General features: G+C 48.8%; 1 pseudogene; it reads left to right on the plus strand.

Annotated features, from left to right (window-relative positions):
• Positions 1 to 3,664: 3,664 nt before the first annotated feature.
• LOC144945707 (U3 small nucleolar ribonucleoprotein IMP4-like) lies at positions 3,665 to 7,253 on the plus strand (annotated as a pseudogene).
• Positions 7,254 to 20,546: the final 13,293 nt, after the last annotated feature.

Consider the following 20,546-nt stretch of genomic DNA (forward strand, 5'->3'; position numbering starts at 1 on the left):
GCTTAAATTTCAAATTAGCAGCCCGCATCTTTAGGAAAACCGCCCGCAACCTCTGGAGATGTTCATCAAAAGTTTTACCAAAGACAATAACGTCATCCAAATAAATCAGGCACGATTCCCATTGCAATCCAGCCAAAATCAATTCCATCAATCGCTGGAAAGTTGCCGGCGCTGAGTGTAAGCCCATCGGCAACCGGTTGAATTGGAACAGGCCGTGCGGTGTACGGAAAGCAGTTTTAGGCTTAGAATCATCGTCCAGAGGAAGCTGCCAGAATCCCGAAAGTAAATCTAGTGTGGAGAAGAATCGCGCTCCCGCCAAGGCGTCCAGCGATTCGTCCATCCGTGGGAGCGGGTATGCGTCGGCAACCGAAATTTTATTAAGGCGCCGAAAATCCACGCAAAACCGCAACGAGCCGTCCTGCTTTTTAACCAGGACGATCGGCGCTCCCCAAGGGCTGGTGGAGGGAGAAATGATGTCGGCGGCTAAGATGTCATCAACAGCCGATTTGACATGGTCCTTTTCGGCGGGACTTAACCGAAACGGATTTTGGCGAATTGGCGCGCTGTCACCCGTGTCAATATGGTGACGCAGCAGGTGAGTGCAACCCAAATCATATTTATCCCGACTGAAAACGTCGGAAAATTCCCTCAGTAGCGTTCTAAGCTGTTGGCGCTCTGAATTTGTCAGGTCCGTCGATCCCGCACAAAGCGCGTCGAGCCACCCTTCATCGCTGTCCGAATGTGGGAGCATTCGGGAAGCAGTGCCAACATGGTTCGCGACAGGTTCCTCGCAGGGTACCGGCGTCGCGTGAGCGAGCACCGTCCCTTGAGGAACCACCACTGTCTGCGACCCCACATTGAGGACCGCGATGAAAGGGTCCTCGTCCCCTCTTACGACGGTCTGGGCCGGAATCAAATTAGGTGCATTAACCCCGGCCCTAGACGGTCCCAGCAAAACACCCTGATCCCCTACGCCCTTAGCGAAGGGCTTACGAAGTTTCAGAGGCACTAGCATTTGAGCTCCCGGCGGCACACTAACTGTTCTGACGACGAACGCCGGTACCGTCGCGAACGCCGTCCGAGCCGCTGCAGGGGAAGGCAGGAAGGCCATGCGTCGCCCTGACGGAAGCTCAATGCATCCTTGGTCGATCAAAATACGAATTGGCATTTTGCCTAAGAAATCCGTCCCCAGCAGGCACGGAACCGCCAGCGAGGAGGAAACGAAAATCGGCCCCGACAATTTGATGTCCCCGATACAAATTTGCGCGCGAATCTGTCCCATGATGCCCAGAGAGCCCCCGTTAGCGGCATAGAATGGGACGTTAACCGGCAGTAAGGGCCGGCTTTGTACAGGCAGAATATTGTAAATTAACTCCGAAATGATTGTCGCCGATGCCCCCGTATCGACCAGGATGCGTACCTCTACCCCGTCAATGTGTCCGACCACGGCCGACGACCCTGACGACGCGGCTACCACGCGATGGGCCAACACGGACCACTGTTTGGGCTCGATTCGAGTCCCCGCAGTGATCCGCGTTGGGCCGTCGCAACGCAACATCGGCCCCCCGTTCGTTGTGGTGCGAGAGTGTGCAACGGGTGGGTGCTTTGGCCAAACATGTGTGGTGCCGCGACTCGCCGGATCATGTTGCTGGAGCTTGGGAGGAGGAGGCCCGGCGTCCCGTCGAGGCGTCGTCCCGCGCTGTTGAGGCGAGCGGCACCCCAAGGCGATGTGGCCCCGAACGCCGCAGTTGAAACACCGCGGACCCCCCGGTGGAGACGATGGACGGTCGAACCGGCTTGAGCCGTCCCGGCCCGCCCGTGCTCCTTGCGCCTGTTGCCGTCGGTGGTCGACGGCGTAGAGCTCCTCCGTCTGAAGGGTGGCTGCAGCCACCGCACGCCCGGCCGATGCCCTGCTGGCTTTCCGCCGCAGGGACAGAAGGTTGGCGTGAAGGAGGCGCGCCGCCTGAAGAGAGGTCATCTCGGCGTCCTCCTGTGCGACGACAGCGATGTCCAGGTCGTCTGCCAGGAGGAGGATTTTCTCCGTGACCATCGCGTCCACGCCGTCGTCGTCCATACGGGGAAAAGCCGTTTTGGCCAGCGCCAGGAGGCTCGTCCTGTATGCCAGGGGCGACTCTTTTTCACCCCGCTTGCGGTCGTAGAACTGCTGTCTGCATTCTGCAGATGGTCCATAGACCCCAGCCAGCAGTTGTAGCGCCCTCGGCAGAGTAGAACACTTCTCTCTTGGCGCCGATGTGAGGGCGGCGAGCGCGTCGGCGTCGAGGAGCGCCGGCAGCGCGCAGAGGGCTTCGTCGTCCGACCACCTAGCCATTTCTTTTTGGGCGATGAAGCGACGCTGGAAGCCGCCCCAGTCGCCCTCCGCGCCAACAAATTCCTTCAGCGGAGGTAGCCGTTGTTGCAGCGCAGCGTTCGCCTTGGAAGTCTGCAGGCTGCTATCCCCAGGACTCGGCTGTGCGTCGGCGCGAATGGCAGATGGAATCGCCTGTCGCAGCCGTGATGACGTTCCCGCCGCTGGCGATGATGCGGCTGTCCCAGCGAGAGCGGTGTCGGACCAAAGGTTTAGCCCGGCCACGCCCTCTGCAGCTGCCGTGGCGATGGCGGGAATTTCAAAGTTGGAGTCTTCCGAAATGGCGGGAAGGCGCTCCGGTCGTCGACTCCCCTCGCCCCGTGGTGGACCACCAGCCCCCAGCCGCGTGATGTTTTCCAGCGTGGCGGCAGCGGCATACAGCAGCTCCGCCAGCCTCTCGTGAGCCAGCCGTAGCGCGTCTGGCTGCGGCCCCTCTTCATGCCGATGCCCCGGCAGGAACGCGTCAGGCCCCGGCTGTACCATGTCTTGGTGAGCCGTCTCGGGCTCAACGATTTCAGCAGTGTCCTCGTCCGGCACTCTGGCTCGAGCTGTCTGACGTGTTTCCATGTTCATAATACTTCTGACACCAGATGAAGTACCGGTAAGTACGCTGGACACCCAGGTTGAGGCACACGTATCTTTATTACAAGTTGTCGGTACAGGACAGCACTAGAGGGGGTAGCGGCCCCCTCACCCGGATAACTGGGGATACACCCTAGCTAATCCTGACCTAACCCCAAGTCCTCCACTAACGGGCTAGGGGAGGCTAACTGGCCCGACACTGGTGAGTCGGGCTACGGTCTCCGGAGTCCCAGGGTACTGACCCTGGTTCACGGAACCACGCCTCTGGCTCGATCCTCCGCAGCCCTTACAAGGGCGGCGTCGAGGGGAGTCCAGGGCTTCTAACTAGCAGATCTTCCTTCTTCCTCCTTCGTTCCCAGACTCAGCCACGAGCTCTCTCTGTCCTCCCCCTTTATACCCCCCGTCAGGATCACAACCCCCCAGGCTGCCTGATGCGGACGTCGCTGCGGGCACCCCCCCCGTGTACTCCCGGAGCTCCGCCCACTGTGTTTATTCCCCGTTGGATCCCATGCACCTACAGCCCTCCCGTAACAACCCTACACAATGGAAAAAACAAACAACACAACCTGAGTCTGATGCATTGGGGGGCGGGGAGGTGGGGGGACAAAGGCAGCGTGGCCGGGACGGACGCCGGTGGGACGAGCGGACTCGGCGAGTGACCGCTTGGTGTCATGTTACCACACCACCACCACCACACTCCCACCACCACCACAGGAGATGAAGCTGATCCTGCCGAATGCTCAGCGGATGAACCGCTGAAGCCACAAGCTGGAGGCGCTGGTGCGGGCGTGCCGCGCTAACGCCGTCACCGACTTCATTGTCCTGCATGAGCACCGCGGTATGCCAGGCACGCGCACGCACCGCAGTAGACAAAGCTCTCCCGTGTAGCCTTTAACAGGCTGTTAGGACAAGTGCTGTTTGTCTAGTGACCTACGAAGGCTGGCACGGCACACGGCGAGTTGGGTGGTGTGGTCATTACCGCATCTGGCCCCCTTTGTCTCCCCACTGTCGATGCTTGGACACACCGGAAATCGAACTCGGGTCACCGGATTCGTAGTGTAATGAGATAGCCACTCTGCTGCCACTCCCCGGTGTGATGCGGTGCAACAGACGGGGGATGGCGGTGTATTTAACTGTGTGTACGATGTGCGGCGTGTAGTATGACGCTGCAGACGGGGGATTGCGATGTCTTAACTGTGTGTGCGGTGTGGTGTGGTATGATGCCGCAGATGGAATGGCAGTGTGTCTAACTCCAGTACGCTATCTGTGACGCACGTGGTGTGTCAAACTCTCCGGCGTGCTGTCCATGTGACACGTGGTACGATGCCACAGACGGGATGGTGATGTGCCACCTGCCGCTGGGCCCCACGGCGTACTTCACGCTCTCGAGCCTGGTGATGCGGCACGACATCCCGGACGTGGGCACGATGTCCGAGGCGTTCCCGCACCTCGTGATGCACAACTTCACGTCGGGACTCGGAAAGAGGGTACGTGCGGGCACTGTGCCAGTCTCACCCACATCTTTCTCCCCCCCCCCCCCCCCAAACACGAAGATCCCTCGTATAGCCTATAACCCTTTCTCATTTCGATGATGTACATATACGTCGTCGAAACGGAACCGTAAGAAAAACTCAAGTACGTCTTCTGACCTGAAGACATACCGAGGCTCCATAAGGCCATGCGGGAGGGCGTGTGGCAGTTTTGTTCCATAGAGTACCGGTCGTGTCACTACGGTTCTCTGCGGTGAGGGCAACTTCTTTTAAAAACAGCAGCGCTACGCCTCTATAAATAAAATTAACGCTGAGCTGCTCGCTCGTACCGAAATTCAGCGGTGAACATGACACCTACCACCCGGCAACTTGTAGATGTCTCAGAACCGGAAAGGGTGAGCAGACTTTTGGGCCAGGTGCTGTGTGCCCGCCCCCACCCCCTTGCCAACGAAGGTCTAAAGCGTTTTATTCATCAGCTTCATCCGTCCGTCTGTCTAAGGCAGGGGTCCTCAAACTTTTTAAACAGGGGGCCTCAAACTTTTTAAACAGGGGGCCAGTTCACTGTCCCTCAGACCGTTGGAGGGCCGGACTATAGTTAAAAAAAACTATGAACAAATTCCTATGCACACTGAATATATCTTATTTTGAAGTGAAGAAACAAAACGGGAACAAATACAATATTTAAAATGAAGAACAAGTCAAGTTAAATCAACAACTTGCCAGCATTTCAATGGGAACTATGGGCCTGCTTTTGGCTAATGAGATGGTCAATGTCCGGTTCCATATTTGTCACTGCTAGTCGTAACAAGTGATGCAAGTGTGCATCCGTTAGTCTAGATCTGGTTGGAGATTTCAAATGTTTCATTCTGGAGAAAAATCCACTCGACCATGGGGAGAACATGCAAACTCCAAATATACAGCAGGCATCAGGTTCAGGATCGCACCCACGGCTCCTGTATACCAGGCGAGGTAGTTAACATCTCGCCACGGCAGCGCTAAATTATTGCGAGTTTAATGTGCCCGGGAGACCAACCCGACGTGGCATGTACGTATGTTGAACTTTTTTCACACCGTACATAGCCAACCTGGCTAATTGGAGGTGCAGAGGAAGGACAACAAACTAAACACAACAAGCATTTCTAAAGAAATTAGTTTCCACTCTAGATTTAAAAGCGCATAGCTCCCAGTGTGTTCCTAATATCGGAAGGAAGAGACCCACAGAAATCCAGACTCATATAGAACCACAGAGACCCATACTCATGTATGTATGTTGAACTTCTTTCGCACCGTACGTAGACAGACCGTGCTAATCGGAGGTGCCGGTGGGGGGGAAGGACGAGGAATCTCCGCACGCGCGCGCCCGATAGTTACCCTCGGCGTGTTTTACCCCGTCTCTCGTGGCGAGAGCAGGTGTCGAATAACCTCCGGTACCTGTTCCCTGTGCCCAAGGAGGACAGCCGGCGCATCATCACGCTCGCCAAAGACGACGACTACATCTCGTTCAGGTGCGCTGCCGCCGCGCCTCCTCGCAACGTCTTGGTCGTCGTCGTCATCCGCTGTCCGTCGCCGATGGGTCTGCCGCAGCGTTCTTCATTGCAAGGCCCACCGCGAGCCACTTGGGGGCCCTGGTGGCCTTGAGTGCAGACCCCGACAATGCACATATGTGAAACTAAACTATTTTGATGTTGCAATGTGATTTGACCCAACTAGGTCATTTGCGGGTTGTTTTACAAACTGTAAATTTTCGCCGGCATGCCACGGTGGTGAGATGTTGACGACTTCGCCAGGTATACAGAAGGTCATAGGTTCGATCCCGACCCTGACGCCTGTATATTCGGAGTTTGCATGTTCTCCTCCTGGTCGCATGGATTTTTCTCTGGGCCCTCCGGGTTTTTCCCTCCACTTTTAAAAACTTGAATTTAGAGTATTTGGCAGCTATACATTTTTATGTGAAGAGCTACATAGCTCAGTGGTAAAATAAAAATAGTTTCGTTTTACTTGAGTTTTCGAGCATGGGCACAGAGTTTTTATTTAACGCCATCTCTGAGCTGACGGCGCGTAATGTTGTTAATTTGTTTATGCATCCGCAGTTTTTAACAGGGCGGGCGTTGGCCTCTAACTGACAAACGTCTGCTAGGACGCGTAATGAGAGTCCAGCACCGTCCGTGTGACTTGCCGCGACCCCTCCTGTGACTTCTGTGCCCCCCCCCTCCCAACAGGCACCACGTCTACAAGCGCGACGGCAAGGACATCGAGTTGAAGGAGGTGGGACCGTGATTCAAGATGAAGTGTAAGTCTGCTTGACATGTTCCAGCTCGTCTCCACTTTACACCCCTGCGGAGGCGGTGGAAAATCCTTGTGGACTTCCCTACGAAGTGGTCGACCCCAGGGAGGATGATGGGCTTGAATGTAAGAGTCTAGCGTCGGGCCGCGCAGCCCACAAGTGACTTGGAGAGCGGGTCGGAACTTGAGTCGGTGGGGTCGCTGCTCTGGTCGCATTCGCTGTGCCGTGACCTGACCCGCATTCCCCCACCCCCGATGCGATGTGTAAATTTAAAGGTGACCGGGCGTAATGCTGGCCACCCACACCCACCCCTTCGTGTGCCGTGGTGGCTTTCCTACGTGCTAATAAGCGAACAGCGCTTTTCCCACACGGTCTTAAAGGCTACATGGGGGGGATCTTTTCCTTCGTGTGTCGCGCAGTCTATGAGATTAAACTGGGCACGTTGGACAACGCGGCCACCGCCGAGGTGGAGTGGCCCTGGCGACTGTACATGAACACGGCGAAGAAGCGAAAGTTCCTGAGCGTGGATTGAGGGGGGGGGCAACTTCTCCCCCCCCCAACACTGCGGGCCTGGGGGGAGGGGCGGTGGGGTGGGGTGTTTGTCCCTGAAAACCCGGAGTTGGAGTCAACTCGCGGCGCTCTCCGCCGAGGCTCGAGGCGTTGAGGAGAGGTCGCCGTGTGGATAGGGCAGTGCGTGAATTGCTGTTCCAACCCTCGTCACACACGCGCATCATACGCGTCACACACACATTGCGGATGTACATTTATCAAACACAAACATGCACATCTTCGCATGCGTCGCACAGACGCACACAATTGCACAAAAAGACAAAAGTACCCCGTATCGCCGTTAACAGATTGCTGGGGCAATTGCTGTTAGCGGGTAGCACCTATGATGGCCGGCATGGCACAGAAGTGGGTGGGTGGCCAGCCCCACGTCTGGCTGCCTTTGTCTCCCCAGGTTTGCGATGTTATACACACCACACCACGTACTCAGATGGCTGAGTTCGTAGAGCGTTAACTGCTGTACCACCGCTCCCCAAACGGTGTACACAAACATACACGTGTACACAAAACGAAATTAACATTTATTTAAGTAAAAAAAAAGAAAATACCAAGTCAGGCAGATGGAGAAAGTGGCGTGTCGTTGTGCATGTGTAGATATGAAAAAACTGCCATAAATAAATAATATTTTTGGGAAGTCACAAGCGCCTTACATCACATCTCGACCATTTGAATGGACATCCCCCCCCCCCTCTGTGGCACAAAATAAACTAACAAAACTAATCTATTTTTATTTTAGCAGGTAAGGCCCACTGCTATGCAGCTCTTTTCCAGACGCGACCTGGCCACAAATGAAATACCCATGAAGTGGCTTGTTACGCAGAAATTTATAGCAGCCAAATACTCAAACACATGTTTCTGAATGTGGAGGGAAAAACCGAAGGACCCAGAGAAAAATCCACGCGGCCACGGGGAGAACAAGACGCTTCTCATCCGTGAAGCACTTCACTTTAATGAGGCGCTGCTGGTGGAGATCGTCTCTGAGGCACTTCTCCTCTGTGCGGCACTCCACCCTGGCAAGGCGCTGCATCTCAAAGAGGTGCTCCTCTACCACGAAGCGTTTCTCCGTGCCAAGGTCCTTCTCCTCCTTCACCTCCCCAAATATCCTCTGTTCAAGTAAAGATGACCACAGGAATATTCAGACATGCACATGCAAACACAAATTCATACCCTCATAATCAACGTTTTTGTGTTAGATCGCGTTATTTATAAATGTGTCGTAACCTTCCACCACCCGACACGGCCAATCATCAAAAAAGTGTCACATTGACAAAAGACAAATAGTTCACTACTTTAGCCCACCGGTGTGTTGAAGCGTGAAACCACAACATTTACAAAAAAAAACTGGAAATGTTGTGGATTCACTCTTCAACACACCGGTGGTCTAAAGTAGTGAACTATTTGTCTATTTGTCAACGCGACACTTTTTTACTGATTGGCCGTGTCGGGTGGTGGAAGGTTACGACACATTTATAAATAACGTGATCTAACACAAAAACGTTTATTATGAATAATACTGGTCGCGAAAGCCTCTGTGTTAAAAATTCATACCCACAGGCACGCAAACATAAGACGTGCACATAAACACAAATGCATACTCACACATCTATGTACAGATGCAGACATCCACATTCACTCATTCAAGCTTGCTTAGCACACACATGAATATACACTATCATCTGATGTTAACATAACACCTTATCCATCAATACTTTTATCACATTGTACGTGTAGCCCTAACCCCTAAATATCCAAACCCCTACAGAATCAAAATACATGTTACATCCTCACAACCCCCATACATGCACTTAAGGCTGTGATCGACTGCGAAGATTTCATAGCAATTGTTGTCAACAATCATCACTGCAATAGTTTCCACAGAATGCTCCACTGTAGTGCCCATGTAGTGCCCATAATGGGCAACTGGAATGGAAACTTCTAAATCAACTAACAGACAATTAATGTGACTGATTTATATAATTCTGTCATTGGTAATAAATTACCACTTCAAGTGCTTGCATGAGTGGGATGGTGGAGAGATGGTGTTATTTGGAGAGGTCAAGTAGTGGAATGTTCTCGAGAGATGGTGTCTTGTGATGGTATACAGTGAGGGAAAAAAGTATTTTATCCCCTGCTGATTTTGTACGTTTGCCCACTGGCAAAGAAATGATCAGTCTATAATTTTAATGGTAGTTTTATTTGAACAGTGAGAGACAGAACAACAAAATCCAGAAAAACTAATGTCAAAAATGTTATGAATTGATTTGCATTTTAATTTGGGAAATAAGTATTTGACCCCTCTGCAAAACATGACTTAGTACTTGGTGGCAAAACCCTTGTTGGCAATCACAGAGGTCGGACGTTTCTTGTAGTTGGCCACCAGGTTTGCACACATCTCAGGAGGGATTTTGTTCCACTCCTCTTTGCAGATCTTCTCCAAGTCATTAAGGTTTCGATGCTGACGTTTGGCAACTCGAACCTTCAGCTCCCTCCAGATTTTCTATGGGATTAAGGTCTGAAGACTGGCTAGGCCACTCCAGGACCTTAATGTGCTTCTTCTTGAGCCACTCCTTTGTTGCCTTGGCCGTGTGTTTTGGGTCATTGTCATGTTGGAATACCCATCCATGACCCATTTTCAATGCCCTGGCTGAGGGAAGGAGGTTCTCACCCAAGATTTGACGGTACATGATCCCTTCCATCGTCCCTTTGATGCGGTGAAGTTGTCCTGTCCCCTTAGCAGAAAAACACCCCCAAAGCATGTTTCCACCTCCATGTTTGACAGTGGGGATGGTGTTCTTGCGGTCATAGGCAGCATTCCTCATCCAAACACGGCGAGTTGAGTTGATGCCAAACAGCTCCATTTTGGTCTCATCTGACCACAATACTTTCACCCAGTTGTCCTCTGAATCATTCATATGTTCATTGGCAAACTTCAGACGGGCATGTATATGTGCTTTCTTGAGCAGGGGGACCTTGCGGGCGCTGCAGGATTTCAGTCCTTCATGGCGTAGTGTGTTACCAACTGTTTTCTTGGTGACTATGGTCCCAGCTGCCTTGAGATCATTGACAAGATCCTCCCGTGTAGTTCTGGGCTGATTCCTCACCGTTCTCATGATCATTGCAACTCCACGAGGTGAAATCTTGCATGGAGCCCCAGGCCGAGGGAGATTGACAGTTCGTTTGTGTTTCTTCCATTTGCGAAAAATCGCACCAACTGTTGTCACCTTCTCACCAAGCTGCTTGGCGATGGTCTTGTAGCCCATTCCAGCCTTGTATAGGTCTACAATCTTGTCCCTGACATCCTTGGGGAGCTCTTTGGTCTTGGACATGGTGGAGAGTTTGGAATCTGATTGATTGCTTCTGTGAACAGGTGTCTTTTATACAGGTAACAAGCTGAGATTAGGAGCACTCCCTTTAAGAGTGTGCTCCTAATCTCAGCTCGTTACCTGTATAAAAGACACCTGGGAGCCAGAAATCTTTCTGATTGAGAGGGGGTCAAATACTTATTTCCCTCATTAAAATGCAAATCAATTTATACAATTTTTGACATGCGTTTTTCTGGATTTTTGTTGTTATTCTGTCTTACTCTTCAAATAAACCTACCATTAAAATTATAGACTGATCATTTGTCAGTGGGCAAACGCACAAAATCAGCAGGGGATCAAATACTTTTCTCCCTCACTGTAGAGACACGATGAGGCTCTATGATGGTGCATTTAATTGGCCGTGGTGGTGTGGTGTCTTGAGAAAGGTAATGTGGAGAGATGGTGTAGTGATATTTTGGTGTGATGGTGTGCTAGTTTTGGAGAAAATGTTGTGTGTTTGGCCCCCACAGACCCCACCACCTTTGGGGAGTGATGCTTGTAGCAACTTTGGCCTGGGAAAGGGTCCACCTCATCCATGTCCCCTCACGTGGTCGACTGGCACGACGACTCCCGGCCTACAAAGAACAAAAAATTAATTCAAACGACGAGTAATGAATTATAGAACGAAGGACGTGGAGTTTCACAGAACTAATTTTAAGATCGCTGTAATTGCCTCTTACCACACAACAGGACCTGCTATTGATAAATATTGATCACATGGCAGTAAAACTTTACAAGTCATGTTTAGCTTGAGACCCCAGTTTAAACAAAAATGGCTGAAACTCAGATCTGAACCCATCCTCTCAGCCACACTCGATCATTACGTCTTCCCATCACCACCAAGCCATGTCTACTAAAAGTAATTGATCAAGGAGCCTCCTTCTCTGCATATAAGCAATGTGATGCAGGTATCTGGGACTTACCCTCAGTCATCCAAGATCTCAGCCCACTTGATTTGGCTGTCCATGTTGTTGGGAAGGAGTAGATTCTGTTTGAAGTTGGATGGCCTGGGGAGGTTGGAACAACGCTCAGATTTTGCAACCTTTTGACTTACTCATCCTCTCAATTATTACATATTTGACCACTCACTGTACCAATTCAATACATTTCGTGCCTGTTGCTTTACAAGCCACTCACTCGCTCGTTTTCCCAATCACGTGTAATAAAGGACTCGGTCAGGCGATGTAGGTCACCGTTCATCCTTTATTTGGGTTCTTGTCTCATACCCCGCTCGTCCTCGTCCGGACCCGCGCCGCCTCTGCCGTGCGCCCGCGCACGCTCCGTGTGGCCCTCGCCCACACCGCGGCCGCTCTTCTTCCTCCGTGTGCCCCTCCTGCATACGCCGCCAGCCACACCGCTGGTCCGTGTGCCCCCGCACACCCTGCTAGCCACTCGCTAGCTACGTGTGCTCCGCACACTCTGCTAGCCCCTCCACACTCTGCTAGTCCCGGCACCCCCACGCACACCGCTGGCCTACGGTGCGCGTAGGTCTCCGTCCACGTGGCAAATGGCGCCACTTCTCCGCCACTGCCCAGCGTGGCTTCCTCCCTATTCTCACTCTCTTCCAACCTCTTGATCTCTTCCGGCTCTCTCCTTATATCCTCCCCCTCACGTGACCCTGACTCCTCCTTCCCGTACTGCCCCCGTCTCCGCCCCCGCTCACCCCGTCTCCCATTGGAGCCGAGGTGAGCAGTGGCTCCTCCCACACGCTCCGTCGACCAGGCTCCGCCCCCCAACACTCCGGGCCGTGTGAGTGGCGCGGAGGCCAGCAACCACCCTATTCTTGCTCGCATTACACATGCATGCGTCCGATCACTCATTCATCCACATGAACATGTTTATTCCACCTGCATTAAACATCATCGCCAGACTTAATGATATTTAACCTCTAATCCAGACATGCATGTTAATGTACAGGCCATTTATATTAATCGAATGCTTGATAAAGGCCCCCCCCCATGCCTTGTGCGTCATTAGGGTCATATGACCATACTTAAATTATTTGTTATAAGCCGAGCATGACTTCGCAGGTCATTTGATGTCAGAGATACCATCCATGTGGCTGTGCCTTCAGATTGGAGAAAACTATGGCAGCAGCGAGTAGGCCTCGGCAAGGTAAGGTAATTTACCCTTTTTACCGGGTAAAAGGGTAAAGGTAAAGATGTCGACATGCCAAGGGGTAAGGTAAAAGGTAGGGTAAAGGTAGCTCGGAAGAATTACCCGGTAGGGTAAAGGTAGCGCGAAGTATTACCCGGTAAATACAGTACCTAGTTTACCGCTAAAAGCTCAGTGGCGCAGTCCGTGGCCTCCATTTAATAAGTAATATTTTAAAAAAACTTTCTTAAAAACACACTTTTATGAAATGTATTAGTAATGGAAGAACTCCACGACTCCAGGAAGTGGCCCCGAAGCTTGCCACAACGTAAGGGACCGTGGTGATTTACAGCCAACGTCAGTTGACCGTGGACAATTAGACCCAAGCCGAAACATAACATATAAAAAAGGATTTTATGATAGAATATAGTGTTGTCATCAGTATGACATAAGTATACAAAGTGTGCAGTCGATACCACATTAGGAAGTGGGTAAAAATTTTGTTACAAGATTTGAGGATACGACAACGTCAACAACAACAATGACAACACCAACAAGCGTGTAAAATTGGAATCTTCGAGAGTATTCTATATGAATAAAGCGCTCTACCCAGCATTTAACGTAATAAACCTTGTTCATGTGTAGTTCCCTAGTGATTACCCTGTAATTGGGTAATTTATATGGGGTAAGGGTAAAAGGTAGGCTCGTTGCTTTTTACCTTTTACCTTACCTGCTAAAGGGTAAAAGGTAGGGTAGAGTGATTGTATTTTGGTAAGGTAAAAGGTAGGGTAAAAATAGGCTCGTTGTTTTTACCTTTTAACTTTTACCTTACCTTGCCAGGCCTAGCAGCGAGTGTCTGAACATGAAGGCAGACTCCTCCCCAATGTTGAATAACATTCAATACATGTAATGTAGGGCACAATTGTGCCAGCAATCAGAACAAAATCATTGTAGACATGTTATTCATATTCTAAGAGATTTAAACAGGTTTGTTATGCATGTGTTAAATGCTGACTCGCTTGGGGTCTAAACAATGACAGTAACAGCAACATATCAGGGCTTGCCAAGTTACTTATCCAACAGTCCTTGTTTCAGTTTCATTAATACTGGTAGGAACCTCCTGGTTACACCAGCCCACAGGGGATTATTATGTCTGTCCGTCGTGCAGGGAGGGCCTGGGTGGGGAGGGGAGGGTAGGGAGGGGCTGGGTGGGGAGGTTGGGGAGGGGCTGGATGGGGAGGGTGGGGCTGGGTGGGGAGGGGCTGGTCACCCCGTGGTGCCCTTATAAAACTCAACGTTTAACCTACTCACGCCGGCTTGTGCCCGCCCTCACAGTCGGCCATATTTGCGGAATACACCACGCCGCCGTTGACCCTGGCCATTGACCGAGCAACCCAACGTTCCTACCAGCTCCCTCCGCAGGAATGTGTTGTTTTATAACCCTGTGAGCCATGCGGCTCTTGACTCGGGTGCAACCGCAAAAAAAAGCGAGAAACATCACAACAGAAAAATCCTGGATAAAACAGCAAAGTCTTCCAGAATAAACACCGGATTTCAATGCTGTGTGCAAAAATCCCAGTGGGATGCAAGTCAAACAATAACAACCATAAGACAATGTAGATTAAAGTTATCGGGCTAACTCTGTACTACAACAAACAAACATGGCTAAACAAAACGTTTTAAAAATCACCAAAATAAAGCTATAAAAACAATGTAACAGTGATCATAGGAACTGTGATTCAAATTTAACAATAAACGATACACGTAACATGTACGACCAAACTTTGCAGCTATAGTTGGCTGCATGAGTCACTCCACAACAGCAGGAGTATCAGTAGCAGAATATACATTTTTCAATGCACCTTAAAAATCAGCACACTATAATCAAAAATCAAGATCGTAAAGTTCTGCCATTACTAGTACGGTACATTTCATTAAAGCGTGTTTTTAAAAAAGTGTTTTTAAATATTACTTATTTCTATCGATGTTCCAAAATCCGACCTTTTCACGCGGTGTTTCTTCATCTCGTGGACATTCGCACACTGCCCAGGCGCATTTCTGTAGAACGACTCATTCTTTCAGAATTGCCTTCTGCGTTTAGTTTGTTGTCCTGCCCCTGCACCTCCTCCGATTAACACGGTTGGCTATGTACGGTGGGAAAGAAGTTAAACGTACGTAAAGCACACTTGCAACATTTAAAGGAGTCTGCGCTTTAATCTTGTATCTCGTAACCAATCCGTGCGTACGGTGCTGGTAAACGTTGTGTTCAACAGACGTTCACATATCGGACGTACCCGCATATACCTTGGTACCATGGTGAGTCTGATACGCACTCCCGCCCCCCCCCCTACAACAGGTAGACAGACTGTGGCATAATTGTGGATTTTCAGGAGGGCCTATAATAGCACCCCATCAACATAGATTGCCATAAAGATGTCAGGAGCAGTAAAAAAACCTCTATGAGTGCAGTCTGACAAGGTATGATCATCAAACTGCCAGTGCCAACTGTTTCTGCTTGGTCAGAGAGTGGTGCAATTATTCCCTTTAGAATTCCAGATCATGCTCTTGGGTTAGGTTTAGTCTGACCTTAATCCAGATGCAAATGTGCACCAACTATATAGTCAGTCAGGCAGTTATTTTGGGTAACGGCCATTTAGCTAAGCATGTATTTTTCACTGGTGACCTACACTGGTCATACCAGCAATAAACAAATGATTTTCCAAATGTGCCCCATGGTTTTCGTTGTTTGTTTACCCATGTCTGTGCACGAGATCGCCCTCTCTAAGTGTTGAGTAGGGGGAGCAGGGGTTGTCATCGCCCGGCGAACTCTTGAGCGCGCACACGCGGTACCCAAAAACCGAACACTTTGCCACGAGCATGGCGCAGCCACGCGAGACTTAGTGCCGCTTGTGCAACAGAGTGGCGTGGCAGCCGGCGAAGAAGGCTTCACGAGCACTAATTACGTAATAATAACAATACCGTGCGGCAATAATTGTGCTCTACTAAATTTCAGAATGATGTAAAGGATGTTTTGTGGGGGTTGTTTTTCTACGAGCGGAAGGTTACATTAAAACCAACAAAATCATTTCTGATTCAACCGCATTAATTTATCAAACCAAACAGTTCTCGTTGAAACCTTCTGCAGCCAGGCCACCAAGATTATATGGCTTGCCAAAGATACATAAAGAAGATACACCTCTTCGTCCCATTGTCTCTACTATCAACTCCCCCACCTACAAACTGGCTCGTTTTTTGTCTGAAATCCTGCGGCCTTTCACTGGAAAAACCACCTCTGCGGAACTAAACTCTACTGACCTGGTATCGACAATCAAGGGAATTTCCGTCCCCAGACGACCTGCTTGTTAGTTTTGATGTGGTTTCCTTATTCACCAAAGTTCCTGTACCTGACACCATCACAGTCATTGAAGACTTGGTTCATCAAGGACTGAATACTGGGGTACCCCCCCTGGTGAGACACTGCTTAACAAATACATACTTCACCTGGAATGGAACTTTCTACAAACAAACTGAGGGCACCCCAATGGGCTCCCCCCTATCTCCGGTTGTAGCCAACGTTTTCATGGAGAAATTTGAGACTGACGCCATCCAGACTGCCACTCTACGCCCGACCTTCCATACACCCAGCCATCAGATTCACCATGGAAGTCGAAAAAGATGGCAAGCTACCCTTTTTGGATGTCCTAATTAAAAGGAGACCTGATGGTTCAATGAGCCACTCTGTCTACAGGAAAGCCACCCATACAGATGCTTACCTAAAACCGGATTCCCACCACCATCCATCCCAGAATTCACTCATCAAGACTCTATACCATAGAGCCCAATGCATCTCCGACCAGGAACACATTGCCAGTGAACTCAAACACGTACGTCAAGCTCTTAAGGCTAATGGTTACTCCGACTACACAATCAGCAAAGCCATCACTCCAACCATCAAGAAGGATCCTGTTGAGGAGCCTTTCAAAACCATCACCTTACCCTACATTGCTGGGGTCAAAAAGATCTCCAAAATCCTGATAAAACACAAGATCCAGGTCCGATTCAACACAGTACATAAAATCCGTGATCTGGTCCCGTCTGTAAAAGATGTGGTTCCAGACATACAGTACCCTGGCGTCTACAAACTAAGTTGCCTCTGTGGTAGCAGTTACATTGGAGAAACCAAACTACATGTCTCGGACCGCATCCGTGAACATAAAGCAGACTTGAAACACGGTAGGACAAACACCTCAGCCGTGGCAGATCACCGTTACAATTCAGTGGGCTCACATGATATTGACTTCTCCAAGACAGAGGTTATCTGCAAGCCATCTGGCTACCATGAGAGATTCGTTCATGAGGCGATCCACATATATAAAGACAAGAGACAATTTGAACCAAGAAGATGGATTCTGGCTCAGCAATCATTGGAAGGACGTAATAAACCATTTCGGATCTTAACTGATTGTGTTCACGTTTACGGTGACTTTCAGACCGCAGTCCACTCACTGGCATTGACTATATATCTTGTATTCTCCGCAAGGAATGGATTATTTGCTCCGCTGCAAGTCTCCAACCACCACTCTCCCATTGACATATTTCGTTGCTTCCTCTTAGTATCTTTCACGCGACGGTCAATGGTATAGTGTATAGCGGATTGTATAATAATAAATAGTATAACATTGTAATGTTTAATACAATGTATAAAGTAATATATAGTATCGTAATTGTACAGTGAATATACAGCAGTGTGATATACAGTAGGGTGGGTAGAATAATACATAGTGTAATATTACAATGTATAAGGTATTGGGTGGTGTATAGTAATACAGTATTTAATTTAATGTTGGGTTTGTCTATGGCAGTATATAGTACAGGGTAAGCCCGTGTGATGTAAGAGAATAAAGTTTAGCTGGAAGCATATTATATTTTTTGCGACATAGAATTGTAATGTATTACTTACTGTTAGTAGCTCAGCTTATTGGAGAGTATATTTAGTATACTGATGATACTATGTAGTTTATACTTTAGTTGTTTACGTGGTGGTTTAGTTACTGCAGCTACATACTATTAACATTCCTTCCCTTTGTTAATGCTACCGCATCCCCTCCCTTTGATGCTGCTAATCCTGCATAATGCATGGGCATAATATGACTTTAAACCCCCCGCCCACCTCCTACGCATTTTACAAGTAGTACTAATCCCATATCTGCATTTCCCATAAATATGCTAAATTCCTCGATATGCAAATTATTTTGTCAAGGCGCTCTTCCCCCTCCAACCCAGCTTAAATAGACGCTCCAAGCCTGGTGTGTTTCATTCAGACTCTGTCTTCTCGACAGACCTGTTCTTCACCTGAGGACGGCTGCTTGCGTTGTGGCTGAAACGTCGTGAGAATTATTTTATTATGTTTTATTTTATTATTTCCATTCTACGTGACTTTACCGAAAAAACCAAGAAGATTACTCCCACCTATTCCAAGGCGTCTTGCAAGCTTGGAAGAGTTCACCAAAAAATACCCTCTAGAATAGCACTCTAGAGTTATTTCTAGCAGAGGCCCTTTCACCAGCAGTGGCACAAATAAGCAATTGCAGGGGCTGTACCTTTACCTTGTACTACAGTTACCACGGTAGCGAAATATTAACTACCTCGCCTGGTATACAGGAAGTCGTGGATTCGATCTCGACCCTGACATCAGCATATTTGGAGTTTGCATGTTCTCCCCATGGTCGCGTGGATTTTTCTCTGGATCCCCCGGTTTTTCCCTCCACATTTAGAATATAAACATTTGTTCGGAGTATTTGGCTCACTTCGTTTTTGCTATCATTCGTGGCCAGATCTCTTCCAAAAAAAGAGCTTTATAGCTTAGTGGGCCTTCCCTGGTAAATAACAAAAAAGTTTAGTAATTATTTCACGGCTATTATACGACAATCAAGCTAAGAAAATGTCCCCATGTTCATGCGAGCACTGGGGCGTCACCCATCTCCATTAGTGGTAATTCCATAGAGACTTTCCACAGGACAACCACCGATTCATTATTCCACAACACAACAGTCGTATATTTTGCAAAAATCGCACACTCCGAGTGGAGTATTACAGCGATACCAGTGTTTGTCTCTGGAAATTTTCCGATTTACAATAAAGTGGAATGGTGGCACAGTGCATTCACATACAACTGAACCTCGAAGAGTTGCTCTTCATAGCCCATGTGACGGAACACGTTTTATACCCGGCCCGAGGTTTAACATTCGCAATGCGGCGACACTTGAGCCAGCCTTGGCTCCCCTTCATCAACCTGCAATGACCAGTGTAGTGAGGGCCTAGTCCAGGGATCGGCAACCAAAATAACAAGAAGAGCCATTTCTTTCCAATTCGGTACAAAATTCAGTATTTCAAGAGCCGCAATGCATCTGAGTACATACTGTACATACGTACATATCGTCAAGAAGCAGCCCGTAAAGAGCCGCATGCGGCTCCGGAGCGGTAGGTTGCCGACCCCTGGCCTAGTCAAACAACAACCATGACAAACATGTTGTGGGGAAGCATTCAATCAGCAGTGAATTGGACAATTATTTTGGTATGCCCCCCCCCCCAACCAGACCTCAAGACTTCGCAAAAACTACCCAACACGGCAATCAGATTTTTCTTCACGTTAAATCTTTTTTTCTTCCGAATTTGCAACTGAATAAAAAAATATCGTAATGAGAAGACAGTTTAGAACATACTGATTGTCCATGAACATATTCAGTCGCATTTTGTTACCTAGGTCAAAGTTTATACATATTCGATTTTCGACACCATCGTTCACACGTCCCTCCTGTTTAGGACGAGCCCTATGTACGACAAAATACTGCTGTGATTGACAGGATGACTCGCGTCTAGACAAATTAAGTTTCTCGTCATGTACATAGCTGTGTGGAGAATGATGTAAACGCCGAGCACACGTTTTGGACGGGAACCATGTTGGAAGAGCCATCAGATGTGACAGTGGTTCTCATTGCCACAACGTAAAATGTTAAACTCATAAACATCAAAGCAGCTGGCTCCTAGATCTCTGAAAACAACAATGCGTGTCGCTGGTCTTTGGCAACCGTGTTGTTAAAACTGTGCATGATGGTCGTGCACACTCCAAGGGTGAATAATGTTAACAAATGTATGAATTTGTATACGACTTGCCACTATGAGCGCCGGTACGAAAGATGTATGTTGTAGAGACAAAGGAAGGAACGATTGTCTACGAATTGCGGTTAAAAAAAGTGCATGCATGGCAATTCATATTGGTTAATTTTCAAGTGGCCGTGAGTTGCAATGAAACTATGACTGTTGTTACAGCAACAGTGTGTGATGATTATCAACAGTATATCTATTTTATGCTTTGCGTGACTTGTCATATCCGTGTTACAGATTACATTTTTCCAAATTCTTCCGGAAAAAATACATGGCATTTCAATAAGCTCACATCTATTGACGCACATACTGTATATGCGATAGATGCATTGCTTTGATAGTTGTTTATGCTTACCATTTTGTATGTTTAATTGTTTTCACTTGAGTAAATAATAGAAACTGTAAGAATGATGATAAATTCGGTCTGCTTAATATCATTCCTCATTTATGTTTCGTAGTAAACTCATGCAACAGCATTCGTGCCAAAAGTATTCACCCGTGGTGTTATTCTAATGCCCCATATGCACGAGTAGAGAAAGGCACGTATGATATGAATGGAATAATTGTACAGGCACAATTGTTTTAAAAACCACGAGCTGATTTCCCCACTCTTCATCTCAGCAATAAGAGTTAAGCAG

Source organism: Lampetra fluviatilis, chromosome 38, assembly GCF_964198595.1.
Source record: "Lampetra fluviatilis chromosome 38, kcLamFluv1.1, whole genome shotgun sequence".
NCBI lineage: Eukaryota > Metazoa > Chordata > Hyperoartia > Petromyzontiformes > Petromyzontidae > Lampetra > Lampetra fluviatilis.